The sequence below is a fragment of the Bactrocera neohumeralis genome, chromosome 5 (genome assembly GCF_024586455.1).
Source record: "Bactrocera neohumeralis isolate Rockhampton chromosome 5, APGP_CSIRO_Bneo_wtdbg2-racon-allhic-juicebox.fasta_v2, whole genome shotgun sequence".
NCBI classification, from domain to species: Eukaryota; Metazoa; Arthropoda; class Insecta; order Diptera; family Tephritidae; genus Bactrocera; species Bactrocera neohumeralis.
This window is the reverse complement of record NC_065922.1, coordinates 42841157-42860818: the sequence shown is the minus strand read 5'-3', so window position 1 is coordinate 42860818 and position 19662 is coordinate 42841157. Positions and strand designations below refer to the sequence as shown.

At 37.6% G+C, this 19662-nt stretch overlaps 1 protein-coding gene across 2 annotated transcripts in view; it reads right to left on the bottom strand.

Annotated features, from left to right (window-relative positions):
* The window catches only part of LOC126760570 (uncharacterized), a 439995-nt gene extending 439869 nt beyond the window's left edge, over positions 1-126 (bottom strand). For both annotated transcript variants that reach the window (XR_007667221.1, XM_050476302.1), the window contains exon 1: positions 12-126. The gene's annotated coding sequence lies outside the window, so the exon portion shown is untranslated. The remainder of the gene's footprint in view (positions 1-11) is intronic.
* Positions 127-19662: the final 19536 nt, after the last annotated feature.

The window sequence follows — 19662 nt, the reverse complement described above, 5'->3', positions numbered from 1 at the left end:
TATGCACGCACGTTTGGCTCGCGCTTTTCTTGCTGTGAAAATCGTTTCGTACGCCAAGCTAATCCACGACAGACTGACAGCCAGCAATTTGTTGGCCGAACGCGTAACCAGTGTCGAGCGGCCACATTATTTAGAGGCAATAGTGTGAAGAAGACTACTTGCCATAGTCCATAAATATGGATGCTGCGACATGCTGTCGTCGATTTCCCAGTATTTTCCACGTGAGCGTCGTGTTGTTGTATTGCTGAGCGCAAGCGAGTGTGTCTCTCCGGTGTTGTAAGTTGTTCTCCGCTGTTGCCTACATTAAGGCGCAGCGAAATTTTGTTTTCATTTCTCTTTCAGCTTGCGTTCGCTCTGCAATCGAAAGCGTGTATTTTGTTATGTATATATATTTGCTTAATTTTTCAGTTTGTTTACCTCGTTTTTTAACACACACAACAGGCACAGCTGTGACTGCGTTGTGTATGTTGAAGAAATGCTTACCAATGCGTCTTTTTTCCGATTTTGCCCACTTGACCGAGCGATATACAATTGTAAGCAACTTTTTAGTTATGAGAGCATTGAGGAATGTGTGGACTCTTTTTTTTAGCATACCTATAGGCTTGCGTTATTAATTGTCAAACGACTTCGATAGTCGAAAGCAACCGTGTGTGTCATTTGACCACAGTGTATACTAAGGGACGTTGATGTTAAGCTGTTTAGACGGAGAAACAGTTTACCATTTTGTCTGACTTTTAAGATCTTTATCATGGTTTCAGATTCGAACGATTTTTTCATCTGTTTTGACCTTCATCAAAATCAAAGAATCGTACTTAGAGGCTTCATATTTGCTATCCAATATCTCTTAGAATCATGACTTCAAGCTCATTTTCTTTATTTCATATATATAAGCCAGTTTTCTTGCTTTGGTTAGATTGGCATTTTGCTAGTTTATTAAAGAATTTAATGAAATACAACTCTACCTCGGTATAGCACTATCACTGTAAGACTCTTGGTTTTGTAAATAAATTATTTTCGTGGAATAAAATGTAGCTTTTTCTTGTTTCGAATTTGGCGTAAAAAAATATTTGCTTCGAATTTCGAATTGTTTCAGTTATCGAAAAAATCTTTTGTAATTATCTAAAAAAATGGTGTGATCCAATAATAGAATATTTTGCATATAGAGTTACTTTCGTTAGGTACTCCACGACGTATGATGAATTATAGTCATTCATAATTTCTCTCGATACTTGTTGTATGTTGTAGGCCAATGTTGAAGCCTTTCAAAATGGTAAAAAGTGACCAAAATGAATTCCTTTATTTAAAATATTTATTTGTGCACAAAATATCGATAAGAACCCTAACTTTCAATAGATAATTCTCACGTAAATATATCTGTTTTTTTTTAATTACGGTTGACCTTTTCTGCGCCGAAACCTTTACTTTCTGACGATATAAAACATATGTATATCCATTACTATAGCAAGGTTTCCCATAAGTAGTTAAGTTCAAGTCAAATCAATGATTTTACAGCAAAGTGTTTACAAACCAAGAAAGTTGGTCGTCAAGCTTTAAACGAATATTCTGCTAATCTAGAAGTTTTAAGATCGATATCATTGGCCTCAACAACCGTACCGTTAGTTCTGATTTCTTCAGGGCAGACAAAGAAGCAAAGCAAATGAGTCTTTCAGTGAACCAGGGCAAGACGAAATATCTTCTTCGGACTGAGTAGGCAATTGGACATTGACATAGTTGAGCGAATTAAAAGACAGCGGCTGCGCTGGCTAGGTCATGTCGTCCAGATGAATTAAAACGCTCCAGCTCTGAAAGTATGCGACGCAGTATCCGCCGGGGTACCAGGTGCAGAAGGACCTGGCTTCGCTTAGAATATCCGATTAGCGCTAAAAAGCGAAAAGAAAGAACGACTGGCGGGCCGTTGTAAACTTGGTTATAACCACGTAGGCGGTGTCTGCGGCAATAAAGAAGAAGATGAAGAAGGGAAAAAGAAGAAAATCCCTAAACGGATTGTCCAAAATTCGAACTATTTCCGTTATAACCGTTTTAGTGTCGTGGCAAGTTCTAATTAGCCCATCTACTTGAAATAGCGCATATGAATGAATACTTTTTAAATATCTTTTTATCACATGAAGCAATAAAAATGACAAATTTTAATTTATAATTCCATTTTCGTTGTTTATTATTATTATTTTATTATTTATTTGTGTATATTTTAAATATACTTAAGTAAAGAAATGGTAAAAAGACTTGATAGTAAAAATATCAAATTATTATTTTTTAAATTCCAAATCCCGTTCGAATTTCGGTCCTCTAGACTATAACATGTTAGGCTATGTTTTGGTAGTAAAAATATAATATTATCACGGTGTCTAGAATAAAATCAATTGTTTTTGTTTCTTTAATATAATTGTATAAATTATTAAGGGGGTATACTGATTTAGAAGCCCGAATTTTAGGGATTTTTTTGACGCGATAAAAAAAAAATTAAAAATTATTTTGACTATCCATTTTTTTACAAGCTTTAATATCAATATTCTAAGAATACAAAACATAAATAATACAAGAAAAAAATTAAATTAAAAAAAAACTGCGGGTCGGCGAAGTAGAGACTGATGAAACAATGGCTTGACCAGGTGTGCAGGATATAAATCCTTTCCGTGATATAAAATAAAAATTTATGCGAAATCCGTGAAGAGTAAAAGTGTAATTATCGCACTACGAAACATTTCAGAAAAAAAAAAATTTTACAAAATGGTGGAGGTTTGAAAAAAGTTTCGTATTTTCCCAGTTTTTTTTTTGTGGTTTGGAATTTTTTAAAAATAAAAAAAAAATTCTTTCGAAAGCTCTTCGCAGTGCAATACTATAATTTATAAGAAAGCTCTGTGTAAAATTTCATGTGAATCGGTTGAGTAGAACTTGAGATATCATGCACACCGTTTCTAGAAAAGTAGTTATGAGAAAATCGAGTTTAAAGTTTGAGAACTAGTCGCGCGCAGTCGGAGTCGGAGTCACAAAATGAGCTGTAACACGGAAAATAATTTGAATTTCGAACAATCCTCTTAGGGACATTTTCTTGAAGGGTTATACAATAAAAATATGTAAAAAAAAATCGATTTTTTCGAATTTCTAAAGCAGAATACCCCCTTAAGACCTTAGAAGCATCTGCAAAATATCAACATATCTTTTGACACTATTTGGAGACAGTATTGCTGTAATTTTTTCTTAATTTTAGGTTATGTTGAATGTAAGTCTTGCGTATTCCGCCCAAAGAGAAAAGATATTATTGTCACTTATTTGTTCAAAGACCTCTGATCCCATAATAGGTTAGGTTATAATGGCTTGTCGTCACGCCATACATATGTTAAGTCTACTTATCCTTAATATTGTCAGATGAGGGTTAATTTTAATTTGAACCGATATATTCGTCATACAAGACTTCTACGATGCTTGCGAACTTTAAGAGCGGCTTTGTATCTATTTCTGAAACTTCATCTGGTCCTTTGAACTGCGAAGTTCCTAGATGTCTAAGACGGGTTCTAAATAAGGCTGTTGTTCCAGCTTCTCCCTCATGCCTATTTTCCTGTACTTTCCGCATATATCGTTGTTACTAATGTCCATTCGGCTCGGCATCATATATGCCAGTAGGTTGTGAGCTGTCATTAGTCCAACAACAGTCATGCAGTCTTTTCGAGATCATGTAAGTAAAAAGCATGCGTCGCTTTCTCTCTCTCTTGCACGTAATCTTGGGAATCCTGCATGTTCTTAAGGCATTCCATCTTACTCTCATATGTCAAACAGCCCTTTCGGAAATGTCTTTGTAAATCGTTTCGCTAATATACGTACTTACATATCTCCTGTACAGAGTTCGTTGTGATTTACGTGAGTACCTGCCTGCGAAGGCCTAACCTCACGGCGCTTTCTATTGCTAGAAGCACGTAGATCAATACAATGCGTTGATCAGCGCCCCAAAGCATAAGTGCATACAGCACTCATACCTTGGAGAACCAAACATGAATGCATTCTGCATTTATACCTTGGTTCCAATTGGTTCGGGTGGAAGGAAACACCCTAGCCGCCTTGGTCGGGTTCGAGGCCGACCTAAAACCTCTGCCGTACTCTGGGTCCGGCACCCGGCCGCAATGCGACTCCACACCGAACAAATGCCCTGCCTGCATTTAGGTTTAAACCACAGCCACCACGAATCTCCACAAAAGGCCAAACCCAATGAGCAGATTGGAGTTACCTCCAAAGGATAAGTGCTCCCCGTGGTACCAGGTTATAGTCTTTGGTGTGACTTTGTAGCTATTGCTACTACCAGTTGAGCTCCCCAAATTCAATGACAGGTGACATTTGTCGCTTGAAGAACAAATGCCTTTATATTAGGAATTAATATAAAGTCTATAATATCATTTCAAGCTGAGTATTATAGCACAATTTCTGACTTTATACAATGCTGACATTCAAACCAAGACCTGTAAATGTCAGACACAGTGCATATGGATTTTAGTCGCCTCTTACGACTCCACATTCAACTGACAAAGTCAGTTCTTCCCGCATTTGGGTTTCAACCACAACCACCTGTCAGACTCATGTACAGTCAGACGGATGCCGCTTTTTGGCAATCACATCAGCCATTTCCTTTTCCTTACTCCTTTTTCGGCTGGAACCCAATAAATATGCAGCTGCTTTCCATCAGCCACTACATCTATTTCTACATTCTTGTTTATGTTATTCTCCGTGTTGTTACCTATCTCGCCCGCTAAGTTGACCATAAAGACTTCCGCCTGGAAGATGGTGCAGTATTTCGGAAGCTTGAACTGTCGTCTAAGATTCCGCTCCGATCACCAGATTCCGGCGCCCACTCCAGTAGTCAATTTGATTTGTCTGTTTAGATGTTGTATTTTTCGCTTGCGAGTCGCATACTCCTGCGCGATTCACCTTCTTCTAGTGTGACTTGAGAACTTCTCTCCCAAGTAAACTGTGAGGTTATGTGATCTATTTTATGCAGAAACCCCTGCTTATTGAGCAATGACCGAAACGTGGCTAACGTAGCCAAATTTGCTGCAGAGCTTTTCGCTCCAATGTCGAACGGTTGTAGAAGAAGTTAATTTTCTAGAGTCCCTGGATCCTGCGGTTTTCTATATGAAAAAATTCACTAATGAATGATTACTCTCCCGTTCTGAATGTTTTGAATACGCTATATAGTAAACGGTTGTTAGAACAGCATTCTTTACGAAAAAAATTCTAATTTAATAAGGGAAACTTTGCCCCAGATGTTCCGATATCTTCTATTTGAATAAAGTGCACTCGCCTGTTATGGCGTTAATCGGCAAAAGACGAGACCACATAGCACTGTTACTGTAAAATTGTAGAGAAAATAAGGCATACCTCACTACCAATAACGATCTCACGCCTCGTTCCAAGAGCAAGAGGAGAATACGGTCTATATATACAACGTCCATTGCACTCTTCTCTCATACTCTGCAGTGCCAAGTGCAAAATGTCAGAAATTCCAACAATTGAAAAGTACACGAACACACACACGTCGGCTCCATCTATCACCGCACATGTGCTTTTTGTTGTTACAACAACATTTTGTTGTTGCTTTCCCACACTTAAAACTTGGATATGTTTTGCGTGTTTTGCTTTTCATGCGCTCGACCGCGCGCCGGACGGACAGCATGCATGCGAATTCGCCAACACATGCCCACAAATGCAGTCACACGAAAGGCGAGCGCTTCGCGAAATCCACTCGATGGTGCTTTATGTCTCACACACACACATCCCTTACATATGTATATACAACCATATATGCATTGCGACGGCAATAAGCTTTGTTAGTACGGATGCATGTGCGTGTGTGCATGAATGTGTGTTTGTTGCAAGGAGTTGCATGTATCGGCGCGAATAATCGTCCTCGTATTCAACCTCGTAATCGCTGGCATAGTCTCAGTTGCAGTAGTTATGGCCGCTCGCTCGCACCGATATATTAGTGGCGTAATCAGTTGGAACATTTTTTTGCACTTCGGCAACTTTAAGTTTGTCGGCTGGTTGTTTTTGTTGTGTGGCTGGGTGGCGGCGGGTGTGCGTTGGTTGTTGGCAGTCTGGCATTTGCAGCTGTTCCTTCATGCTCCGTGCTTTGTTTGCTTGCTTTATTTCCGGTATGCTTGTTTTTTTGTTGGTTTTGTGGATAGGCCGTAAAGATTTACTTATCCTGCGGTACTTCAAAAGCCGTGCAAATAACGGTGTTTTTGTGTTTTTGGCTTGTTTGGCATTCCTTTAGTTGCATGCCGGTTTTCATGTGCACTCGGTTGTCGAAAGACAGTTACGAATGTGTGTACCGTTATATATAAGTGTGTACATACATACATGCATACATGCATAGAAGCTGATGGTCCACAGCTGGCATTTGGTTTAGAAGCTACAGAATGCACATGACGCGTGGATTCTTCATATAAACATTTTTATGCAATGCTGTCAAGTTTTCGTGGAATTATACGAGGGCATTTTGATAAGTGCTGTTACTCTATATCATCATTTGTATAAGTAGTACGACCTCTTCTGTCACTGCACCTCTTATCTTAGTAGCATTTTGTTTGCAACGAAGTTTTTGAAACCCAGAAGGAAATATCGGAGAGCCTATAAAGTAGAGATTTTTCCAATAAGGGTGATAATGGATTGACAAAAAAGTCTTGCGGTATTTTTATTGATTTTTTTTTTATTGAAATTGAAATGAATTTTTGATGACTCATGCCCAGCTCGTGACCGATGCTACGGCCGCTACTATGCCGGTCTCTTTCGACCAATTCAGCGGTTTTATCGCAATTTTCGACGACAGGCCTTCCGGAGCGTGGCGCGTCTTCGACCACCTCTACACCAGAACGAAAACGTTGAAACCATCGTTGTGCGGTGGAAATGGAAACTGTATCGGGTCCATAAACTGCACAAATTTTATTGGCGGCTTGAGATGCATTTTTGCCTTTATCGTAGTTGTACTGTAAAATATGCCGTATTTTCTCTTTATTTTGCTCCATGTTTGCGACGCTATAACTCACGAACGACTTAAAAGAAACGACAATCAATCAAACACGTGTTAGCGCGTGAAATGAGCTTTCCAAAAAGGTATAGCATGATCCGATGCGACGAATAAAACTAGAACTACGCGCTTTCAGCGCCAACTAGCGAAAATACCGCAAGACTTTTTTGACAACCAATATGATTGCTTAAAAAACTCTAATTGTTAAGGAAATTCAGATATTGTTTATTTAATGTGAAGTACAATGCATACTATTAAGTTCTGAACAAAACATAATTCAGTGGCCTTCACGACTTTTTTTGCAGAAATATATTTAATGAACCCACTTTTCGAGTACTTATTCAACTAAATCAAGTCCTATGTCATGAATAGCACTTTTTTCAATATTGACTTCTAAAGCTTGAAGATTGTCTGTTTTATTGCTAAAGACCGATAACTTCAAATAATCTCACAAGAGGTAGTTCGAATCTCCAAACTTTTCTCGCAATAATCAGTTGTTGTGAAGATCAACTTCTTCCAATTGGGACCATAATAAGTTAACCAACATCGATCTATACCGCTCCCCATTGACAGTAAAGGTGTCACCAGCTTCATTGCGAAAAAGGTACGGACCGATGATTCCACCAGACCAAAAACAATTAGGTGAATGCAATGGTTCTTCATGAATAATTTGTGGATTTTCTCCGCCAGTTTTATTTATTTACCGCACCACTTAGATAAAAGTGAGCCTCATCTGAGAAGATGATTTTTTTTTAATCGTAATTTTTTTCAAGTTGTTCCAAGGCAAAATCAATTTACTTGAGTGAGAAGAATTTTATACGGATGCAAGCCCAAATCCTTTCTCAAAATCCGCAAGGTTGTAGATTGGGACAGTCCCAATTCTTGAGAACGTCTTGAAATCGACAAATTGCGGTCTTCAGTAACACTTGTCTGAACGGCAGCAATAGTTTTATTACTTCCATCAGTTTTTGTCTTATTAGCAATTGAATGTTATGTAAAGAAAATGTACGCTCGAAATGGCAATAAAATCAGGTATGCACTGTGGCAAAAAAATACCCGGAAAATATTTCAATATTCATTAATATTTATTTTGTAGCCTTCAAAGTAGTACCCATCAGATGTATTACATTTAGGCCAACGATTTGTACAGTCCTCGAAAGATTTTTCAAAAGAACTTTTTGGTCTGTCCTACAGCTTCTTCAGCTATTTTGTTTTATCTCTTCGATCGACGGAAAACGGGTACCACGGAGCGGCAATTTCAGAAAGGGAACAACAAAACATTACACGGAGCCAAGTTTGGTGAATACGGTGGCTGATCGTTGGTATTGATTGCGTTTTTGGGTTTAAATTCGGTCATCATCGTGGTCATCGTTTTTTTTTTGAAAAAAATTCAGCTTTGTCGGGACAAGGCGAGCAAGAACGCGTTTCATACTCAAAATATCTACCAAATCTTTTAGCAGCTCTCTAACACTTGTCTGACGATTTTCAAGCAATATATCCTTCATTGTTTTAATATTTTCATCAGTTGAAGAGATCGAATGTCGTCCGGACCTTCATGTCTTCATGAATGTCTTCAACGATCTCCCGACCGTCTTTGCAGACTTTTATGATGAGCTGTGTCGATTTAGCCATATACTATATGTGTTTTCGTATGTCTGTATACACGCGAACTGCTTCTCAGTTTTTGAGTTACCGCTCTGACATTTTGCACACGTCAGTTTCTTCTCCAGAAGCTGCTCATCTGTCGAAACCACCGATATCAGACCACTAAAGCATATAACTGCCGTACAAACTGACAAATTAAAATCAAGCTGTAGTAAGGAAAACGCATTTATGGAACGAGATATCTTAACGAAATTAAGATTATTGAACGAGGCAATGTTAAAAACTAGAAGTAAATTGTTCCGAGCGGACTACTATAGCATATAATTGTCATACAAACTGATTAATCTAAGTCGAGATAAATATTTTTGCATACTACTTTAAGCTATCAACATTTTTTAATGTTTTCTTATAATCTAGCGAACTTTATCTTTCAGCGCACTTGGTTCGTACAATTTCTAGACACTAGTTGTATATTTCAATGACGACCACTTCTTTCGATTCGAACTCTCTTTCCAGCAAGTCACCTATTCAGCTTTTGTGTCGAAGGGTTTTTTCATTCTTAAAATCTGTTCGTACCCAATGAGTTTCTTCTTTCTGGCATGAAGAGTTTAGTTGTACCAAATGCTAAGCTAAACTGCATTCACAAACATCTTTTGTTTGCGGCAATATCTGACAAGGTTATGCAACATTGAAGATAGCTTCAAGTGTCTGGTACATTTTGTTTCGAACTTTTTCTTGTACAAAATTCATTCAGAAATTATATGATTCAACAGTTGCTTCTCATACATTCCACTCACTACTGCCTAATGTGGTCGAGAGATTTATCAGACAACGCTCGTATAAGAAAATTACGAAAAGGTGCAAGCGTTTTGTGTTAAAATTAGAGGGAAACAAAAGCGAAAGAATGCAAGCTCTTGGTAAAATCAATTAAAAACTAAAGCCATCTGCTAGATTATGATTGATGATAAGCTCCAGTTTGGGCAAAATAATATTAAATATTAATTATTTTACTACGGTTTTGACTTGTGTACTTTCGCTTGATTCGGACGAAGTTTCTCTATTTTTTTTTTTAATAATTTGAACACATTTTTACTTATTAGTGAGGAGAAGAATACCATCTAATGAAATAGTTGTTCTAGAAAACATTCCTAAAGTAATTTGAAGAAATGCTACCGATGCTTGGCCGGATAAAAATGCGGGTACGTTCAGGTAAAGTAGGCACAACTGTCGTGAAAACGCAGTTGTCATACGTTGATACTAGTTTTATTGTAAGCAGTGCACTGACTCTAAAAATAAATTTACAGTAAATTATAGTCCAACAGTTTGGTGTGCCAGAAGGCGGGATAAATGCCATTTTGGAGAATATTGTCTTGTTAAAAAGGCATTTCAATGCTCTTTCTTTGGAGGATCAAAAACCCGATCCACGCCATAATGATATACTTCTAATCAGCCTTTGAATTAACTCGATTCCCAACGAATGGAATTCCGTTGTTGAAATTTGTTTGAATCAAGGAGGATTTTTAACCTTGTCGTGAACACGAATTGGTTCAAAATGGTTCTCATTTGTGTGACTGGGTTCGGTGTTCAAAATATGGATCTCTGACATGTACAACTATTGAAAACATCAGACTTCTCTAAACTTTTTAGAGAAACGCATGTGTCTGTTTTTTAATGTAGACTACAAAAATTTTATCTAAAATTTAAGGGCAATAACATTGACTCGGACCACTATCTTGATTGCAGCACGCTCCTCTCTGCAGCAAAGAAGCGCACGTCATCAAACACAAAGAAGGGTCGACATTGACACCCTGTAATCACAACAGACCGCCGAACGATTTTTTACTCGATTGAGTGACGACATTTCAAGCTGAAAACGAAATCATTGCTTTTCGGAAAAAACAAAAGAACACCTGGTTCGATGAGAAGTGCCCGGGAAGCATTTGCTGACAAAAAAAGCGATAGGCCGAAATGTGTAAGTACAAAGAGCTTGACCAGCAGGGCGACAGAAGTAATGCCAGAAAATTCTACGAAAAGATGCGGCGACTAACAGAACGTTTCACGACCCGAGCATACTCTTGTAGAACCGCCAGAGGTGATGTAATGACTGATGCCTAAAGCGTACTAAAATTATGGAGGGAACACTTCTCTAACCTGCTGAATGACAGTTAAAGCATAAACCAGAAGTTGGTGAACCCAATTCTCAAATCGATGACGATGAAGCGGATGTTCCTTTGCTCGTCGGTAAAGAAGTTCAGAAGTTTGAATAGCAAATATGAAGAACAACAAAACGGCTGGAACCGGTTGATTGCCGGCCGAGCTACTCAAATATGGCGCGTATGCGGGTAACTGTTAATGGGTATGCATTAGCTTCTTTGCAGAACATTTCCATAAAAAGTGAGACCGCACAATCTACGCATACTACCATGGGATAGTCGATTTCAAAGGTGCTTATGACAGCACGAAAAGAATCTGTCTTTATGCCGCTTTGTCTGAATTTGGTATTCTCGTGAGACTAATGCGGCTGTGTAAACTGACATTGCGCAATATGATGCAGAGGCATGGCCGATAAAAACATCTGATGAGTCGACATCACGAGTTTTCCAGAGAATGATTCTGCGGAAGATTTATGGTTCTTTGTGCATTGGCGATGGAACGATGAGCTGTACGAGATATACAACGGCATTGACATAGTTCAACGAATCAAGAGACAGTGGCTACGCTGACTGGGTTATGTCGTCCGAATGGATGACAACGATCCCACTCTGTGAGACGCAGTACCCGTCGGGGGAACAGAAGAAGAAAAAACCTCCACTCTGTTGAAAAGACCAGGTGGTGCTTGCTTTACTTGGACCTTGCTTCACTTGGAATCTCCAATTGGCGCGAAACCGTGAAAAAGAAAAACGACTGGCGCGTTACAAATTCAGCCTGCGACAATAAAGAAGAAGATTCTCTGTGGGGTGGTGAACACCTATTTAATCCAATCCGCTAAAGTGTCGAAATTTTCGGATATAAAAGCCTAAAACTTAAAAAGCGATTTTCGTGAAACCGTTTTTTTTTAATTTTTTATATAATACAATCAAATCTTAAGTAGGTTTATTAAGGACAGAAAGAATAAATTCGAAACTTTTTGTTCTTTTTTTTCTTACCCCCAGAAGAAATGGTTGATGTTAAGACTTTTTAGAACTCCAGACTGAACTAACGCTTTTAGTAACAGAATTTGTATCCAAGATAAATGAGAGTGTGTTCTTATCTATAGCAATTGCTTGGGGTCGAATGGCTTGTCCATATCATTTACTAAATCCTATTGTTTCAAGAGCTTAACTGAAGTGTAAACATTTTCATGAAGCGGAGAAGAGAGAAGTAATCCTTTTGTAGTCAATAAATATAAACAAAAATATTTATATGTTTTCCTTGTAATTTCGTGCAGATTATGCAATTCCGTTCTTGAACTTCACATTCCAACAAATAATTCAAATAATTGTACATTGAACTTAATTTCGTATCTCAATAGTAGGGACTTCTTGTGAAGTTTCAAATATGCCCCCCCACAGCCAGAAACCATAAATTAGCTTTGTCGCAGTTAATTTAAATTTCAATATGGTTTCGGAGCAGATGCAAGCTTTCATGGCCAATAAATTAACATTTCTGTAGTTTCAGCTCAAAACATTGTGCATTTTCGGTTGATTAATTTAATATTTGTTAATTAAGCATTTTCGCATTTCTGCATATCTGTGCATGTATTAGTGCCAACACTTTGTGCAGTTGCAGTGGAAAACTTTCAAAGCTCCGTATGACAACTAACACAAAATTTATCTTGCATTTAAATTGTATGGAATTAATCGGTATTTTACAATAACATTGACCAGTTTATAACAAGCAGATAACAACTCTTGAGTAAGATAAACGAAAGCAATACTGTAAAAGACATGGTGACATTACAAATAATTTGAACATTATTGTATTGTATACCTGAAATCGTTTCAGTTTGTCAATGGCTAAGTCTTTTGCATTCTGCATTTACTTATATTATTCGTACTGAGCCGAAGTATTAACTGAGTGCCAAGCGGAATTCGCAACGTGAGTTTCATGTAAATTATATATTACATATACATATATACGTCCTTCTTAGTGGTCTATCTATACGAAAATAACTGTATAAAGTTCATACCAGATTAAGTTAACAGGTTGATTAATATATATTATGGTGTTTTTTTTTGAACTATTAATTTTTTTCAGCCCCGTCACCAAATGTTCCTTGGAAATACCCTAAAAAAAATTCCCTGAAAATTTTATCCCTTAATATTAATATTAAGAACTGGACCAAGGTATGTAAAAATTTTCCATAGAAAATACACTACAATCGTGAGTTTTTATCTTTAAATTCCTACAGATCAGAGGTATTTTATGGCATCCTTTGACTGTAGACGCATTTTTCTCAGAATTGTTCACTCTACAAAAGTGCCCCGGACAACAAAGTCGTAACTCACACCGACGAGGTAGTACGGGGCTCTAAACCTGACTTTTCCACAAAATTTGCATCTTTTTGTATATATCTCGTAAATGACAAGAGATATGGAAAAAATGTACACGACAAACTTGTAGAAAATTTTAATTTTTTATTATTTTCTATTATCATACCATCCATGAAAATTCTATAAAGCCTTACTTAAACAACCGAATATCTCGAGAAGTATTAATGATAGCGATTTTGACCTCGAACCTTTTTTATAGCAAATAAAATTTCCTACAACCTTAAACCTTATTCCTTCGATTCGTCTATTAATATGTCTAAGAAGGTCGGGTAAAAATTTCACGTCGATCGATATAATTGGAAAATATTCAGACGCTTAACGCTATTAGAAAATATTTTCTTCATGCTCATAGTTTTTTGTATCCACTTTGAGGTTCCCTACTTTTTTAAAGAAAAAACGCAGAAACTTCAAATTTAATGGGATTGGTTTATTATCATTCGAAAGAACATTCTTCGACATTTATTTTTTGAAGTTTAACACTTTCAAATGTTGGCCGCGGCTATGTCTCAGATGGTCAATCCGTTGAGTCCAATTTTTGGATGACTCGTTCGACCATTTCGACTGGTAACTGCCGAGTGACTCGCGTGATATTTTGCTCCAAGGCTTGAATCGAAGCGGGATAGACTTAAGAATTAAGATATCCCCACAGAAAAAATGTGAAATGTTCTGCTTACCGAAGGGTATTTGAGGAAATGAGCCTCATCGCTAGACAAAATTTTGCTCAAAAACGTCGGATCTTCTTGGTACTTTTCAAGAGCCCATAGAGCGGCTTCAGTTCTTGCACAAGCTGTATTTTCTATTTAATCTATTTAATCTATGCTGTATTCTTTCAATTTAAGAAGCCAAGTCGTCCCGTCAGTTTCTGCGAACGCCGCCGAATCGACTCTCGACGGTCTTCGTGTACACCCGCAGCTTTGACTGCCATATTTTCTTCACTGCGTGCTAGACGTGGACTGTTCGGTCAAATATTATCCATATTAATAATATTGTTAAAAAATGGCCCTTGAAAAAAGTACTTCTACTTGAATCACCCTTTACATTACGAATGAATGTCGACTATGTATGGAAAGCAGTTGAGTTGTTAGTCGACAATTTATGCTCATAATAAGCTATTAGCCACCCTGATTAGAGTGAGTAGAACTGTCAAAATCAGCAAACTGTTCAAGAAGAATTGTCTACATAATTTTGAAAGTATGTGAGTGTGAATATGCTGAATATCTTTAATGAAGATATGCATATTTTACTTTTCAGATATTTATGAACGTTTCTAACTGAAAAATTTAACAAAATTGTTATTAACCGAATATTTATAATTTTAATAATTACACATCAAACATAGAATTCTAACAAATTTGTATTTAGAAATACAGTGTGAACCAATAGGATTGACTTTATTTTTTTTTGGAGCTTTTGGTTTAGCTAACGTCAGCTAACACATCCGTATTAGTTTGCGGGGAGTTCATTTTCGTGCTATTAAGAGCAGCTTTGAAATCAAAGAACGAGTGGTGTGTCGATCTTGCTTTCACGGGACATTTCCAAGATTTGACGCATGGTGAAAAACTGGTCAATTGTAGACTGATAAGGTCCAATTAGTTTGTTGACGGTGAGCTTTAGTCATTCACACAATACACTCGATAGAACCTATATATGCGATGTTGAGGGGACTTATACCACGTTAGTTGGCGCAGATAGTGGGTGGGGGATCTTTTACAGCTCACGATGTTCTGCTTTGCCAAGTATCCTCTGGGTAGGCGAAACATGCGTTTGAAAGTGAGCTAAAGTGAGTAGGAAGAAACACCCCTTTTCCAGGGTTGTGGGCTGGGTTTGGAACTCACCACGTAAAAAACACCCCCAATGAAAAGAAATGCCGCATCGGTGAAGACGCGGTGGCCATTTGGCTGACACTTTTTTGAAAAGAGAACACATTTTGATCAAGCTCACGATTATTTTATTTAAGTTTACATATTTCACGTAGTTTTTGTTGGTTGAAAAAACGTTTAAAATTTTGATTTAATTTTTTAATAAAAAACTCCCTTTTTTTAATTCTTCTTCCTATTTCTTTTTTAGTTTGAACTTCCTTTTTCTGAAATATTGATGTGAGATAATTCATTCAATAAATTGTTACACTTGTTGTTATTGTGTTGTTGTTCTAATGGTTACCAATCCACGTTAGGATGATAAGGGTTAACTAGGTTGTCGACGACGTCATCTAATGGGAGGCCCAGGAAACGTGCTGTTTCGACGGGGTCGGACTAAAGGAAAAGGGGTCTTAGATGAGTGGGGTTGGCGGGGCATGCAAAGAGGTGGCCAGTGTCATGCGGGGACTCATTGCTCGCTGGATATATATTTAATATGTCAGGGTCTATTCTGGTTAAGTAGGAATTTAACCTGCTACAGTATCCAGAACGAAACTGCGCAATGGTCACTCGCGTTTCTCGCGGCAACTCGAGCTCTTCGTCTGTTTTGACTCCAAGAACGCCATTCAATGGAAAGGAGTCGGTAAAGGAGTTTATAGCTCCACTGCGAATGGCGGTCGGTACCTGTCGAAAGTTAGTTGCGTCCGAAGTCCGGTCGGCGTTCTGTTCGATGTCGTCGACGTAATTGAGGAAAGACCTGTTGATGTTCCTAGGAGGCGGTTCCGCTCCAAGCAGGTGGCTGCTGGGGTGATTTCTGCGAAAACATCCTAGCAGGAACTGTTCATTTTGCCCCTTAACTGGGAGCATAAGCGTCTCACTATGCAGATGTTCGATGGGAGACAACAAGAGACATCCTGTCGTGGTTTGGAGTGCAGAGTTCTTGCAGGTCTCATCTGCGTATCACTGCATCCAGGCGACCATATTGGTGCGGCGTAATTGGGGACCGGCCGGTCGATTGTCTTGTAAGTTGCCAACAACGTTTCTCTGTCTTTTCCCCATGTGCTGCCAGCTAGCGAATTGAGGGTTTTGTTGCGGCTCTGTACCTTGGCGATAATCGCAGTCGTATGAGGAATGAAGGAGCATAGACTATCAAATGTTACACCTAAAATCTGAGGATTATTGGCAGTCGGAATCTTGACGCCTTCGACTGCAATATTAGGCTGAAGTCTATACTCCTTCGTCCAGTTCGTAAATATGGTCGCTGTGGATTTGGTGGGGGAGAGTGTTAGGTTCCGTGCAGAGAGGAAAGAGAAGGTCGGAGAGATAGCTGTTTACTTTTGAACACATGCCATCGATTCCATTACCCGACGTCAATATCATCAGCGTACGAGGTTATGGAAACACCCTCTAGTGGCTTTGGTAGTTTCGAGATGTAGAAGTTAAATAGTAGCGGGGAGAACACACCACCCTGCGGAACCTCTGTTTAATTCTTCTCAGTTTAGATGATTCTTTTCGAAATAGTGTGGATGATTGTCGACCGCTCAAATAGTTCAAGGTCCACCTCTTCAGTCCTGGAGGGAGCGTAGTTTTTTCGATGTCCTGCAGTAGCGTTGTGTGATTGACAGTGTCAAAAGCTTTTGACAAGTCCAACGCTACGAGGATCGTCCCCACAGGGTGGTTTCTGGTTGAGGCCACGAACTATCTGAGAGAATATGACGCTAAGTGCTGTGGTGATGCTGTGCACTTTTCGGAATCGCAGTCATCATGTCTCTTCGGGTTAGACAAAGCCTTGACAGTAGCCCAAAGCTTACTCACACCGGTGGAGAGGTTGCAGGACTTCAGGTGCTCTATCCATTTCGTCCGCTTATGCTGGTTTATCAATCGCCAAATCTCCAATTTGAGATCTCTTATTCGGGGATTAGCTAAAACAGCTGCTTCGGCTGGGAAATTAGGGCGTTCTGCTATTCTTCCAGCCGGGATGAAGCGAGTAGTAGCTGCTGCGATCATCTTGCGGAATCGACGTTTGCCAATGAATACGTCCGTAGGAAGTCAGTAAATTCTGTGAAGCTGACTCAGTTAGAAGATGCGGTTGTCCACAGAAAAAAATCGGGAGGTTTCTCCATCGAGATAATTATGATTTTGACCTTCGGCACTGATTACCTGATTTTCGTGAAAATTCCCTGGTTTTCGTGAAAAATGCACCGATTCCCTGGTTTCCTCCTGAAACGGCGATGAACAAGTTGTTGAGACGATTAAGTTTTTCGTCTCGAAAAATGTTCATATTGACGACAACAAATTGATCGATCAGTTGGCAAATTTAAATGCGTTCTTGAAATCGAAATGTGGCAACGTAAGACTCACTCCACTCACGCGTGGTACGCAGGCCGGTACACGCCGGGAAGTGGAGGAATTTCACTTGACAGATTTTCAATTCAGAATCTTGTATTAACATTCAAATGAAATTTAAATCCTAGTAATTTAGGTTATGACCACATGTGAAAAGAGTTCTCATTACCTCCATAATGTAGAAGTTCTAATTGCACATCCATTCCTTACCGACTGCGTGCACAACTTTCCTAATTTACAACACGTAGAATTTGAGTAACACGATTGGATTGGATAACAATGCCGGCATGTAGGTAAATCGTCATTATCAAATTACTCCTTGTTTGGGTACTCAGCAGCCAGTTGCTTGCGAACGCAACTAATTTGTATATGTGTTAGTGAGTACTTAATGAGCAAATCATCATTATATTCGCATAACGGTATACATATGCAACACACACAATCGACATGTATGCTTGAATATAAGAATGTACGAGTTTGAGGTGAGTGCAACGTTTGAGCTCGTACATTATGCGAGTGCATACATAATTTGTTGTTGTTGTTACCCACAAATAAGCCACATGCAGCGTGCATCTTATAATCCTTTTTCTTCTAAATTCTAACCACGTCCTTGCAGCTCAGTTAGTTGCAAACAATAGTGCAAACATAGCTCAGTGCATTTAGGCCACATGCGCCCATTGTCATTGCGGTGGCGGAGCATTTCCAGGGGCGAGCCCTGCCAAGGCCATAAACAAATAATATGCAGTCGTACTTCAGTCCCAGTACAGTGCGTAACGAAAGTTTGTGGCATTAATAAAATTGCGCTTTGGATTAAATTTGGTATTTTGTATTAATAAATTTGAGCAGTGGACAATATGCATCGTTAAGTTATTAAATTAAGTTAAGGACTTCAGAGAAGATTTGTTAACTGATTGCCATTATCCAAATTTCGTTTAGTATAGGCTTCATATGTCTATATTTAAATATTAAACACACCTTTATTTATTATAAATTGCACCAGTATCTAATGCTGCCGCCCTGTCAATTCAGATCTCGACTTGTTCCAATATATTAGATCGATAACTTCTATTCTGTGTTCATAAGTTAACGTTATTTTCGGATTTAAGATTCCATTCGTCGATTAAATAAATTGAATTTTGAAAACAGTTAGATATTTTTTGGAAATAATTTTCATTTATTAGATAGCAAAAAAAAATCGGAAAGTATTGACTTTTCAATCGAAAAAATATTTAATATATATCAACAATTGTTTTTGATAAATTGGCGAAAATGCAAATAATTTTAATGTTATCGATAAATTTGAATGATATCGATAAAGTGGCAAAGATGTAACAATTTTATTGTTATCGATAAGTTGGCAAAAATTCAAATATTTTCAATGCATCAAAAATTTGTATCGATAAATGTTCAAAACCCCAAATAGTTTTAATGTTATCGATAAATTTTCGTGATATTGATAGAGTGACAAAATTCCAAATAATTTTAATGTTATCGAAAAATTAGCAAAGACCTAACTGCATTTAATGTACCAACAAGTTTTAGCGATAAATTGTAAAAAATCCAAATAATTTTAATGTTATCGATAAGTTGACAGAAATTTAAATTATTTTAAGGTACCAAAAATTGTTATCAATAGATTTTCAAAAAATGCAAATAATTTTAATGTTATCGATAAATTTTAATGATATCGATAAAGTGGCAAAGATCCAAATAATTTTAATGTTATCGATAAGTTGGCAAAAATGCAAATAATTTCAATGCATCAAAAATTTGTAGCGATAAAAATTCCAAAATCCTAATAATTTTAATGTTATCGATACATTTTATTGAAATAGATGAAGTGGCAAAAATCCAAATATTATAATTTTATTGTTATCGATAAATTTGCAAATATCCAAATACTTTTAATGTATCAAAAAGTTTTATCGATTAATTGGAAAAATACAAATATTTTCAATATATCAAAACATGTTATCGATAATATGTCAAAAATCCAAAAAAGTTAATGTTATCGATAAGTTGGCAAAAATCCTAATAATTTCAATGCATCAAAAAGCAATAACAGTTTTTTATTTTATGTTATCGATAAATTGGCAAAATTTCAAATAATTTGAATGATGAAACGGAATTTTTAGCAATAATACATTTCTCATTGGAAAATATCTAATGCTTTTAATGACACAGTTTTGCGCATAAATAGAATGGTTCACTGAAAGATAATATTTTTTTTCAATTCACAGTTATTCCATTTTTATTAAAGGTTTTCATGGTCATTGTTTCTCAAGTTTTT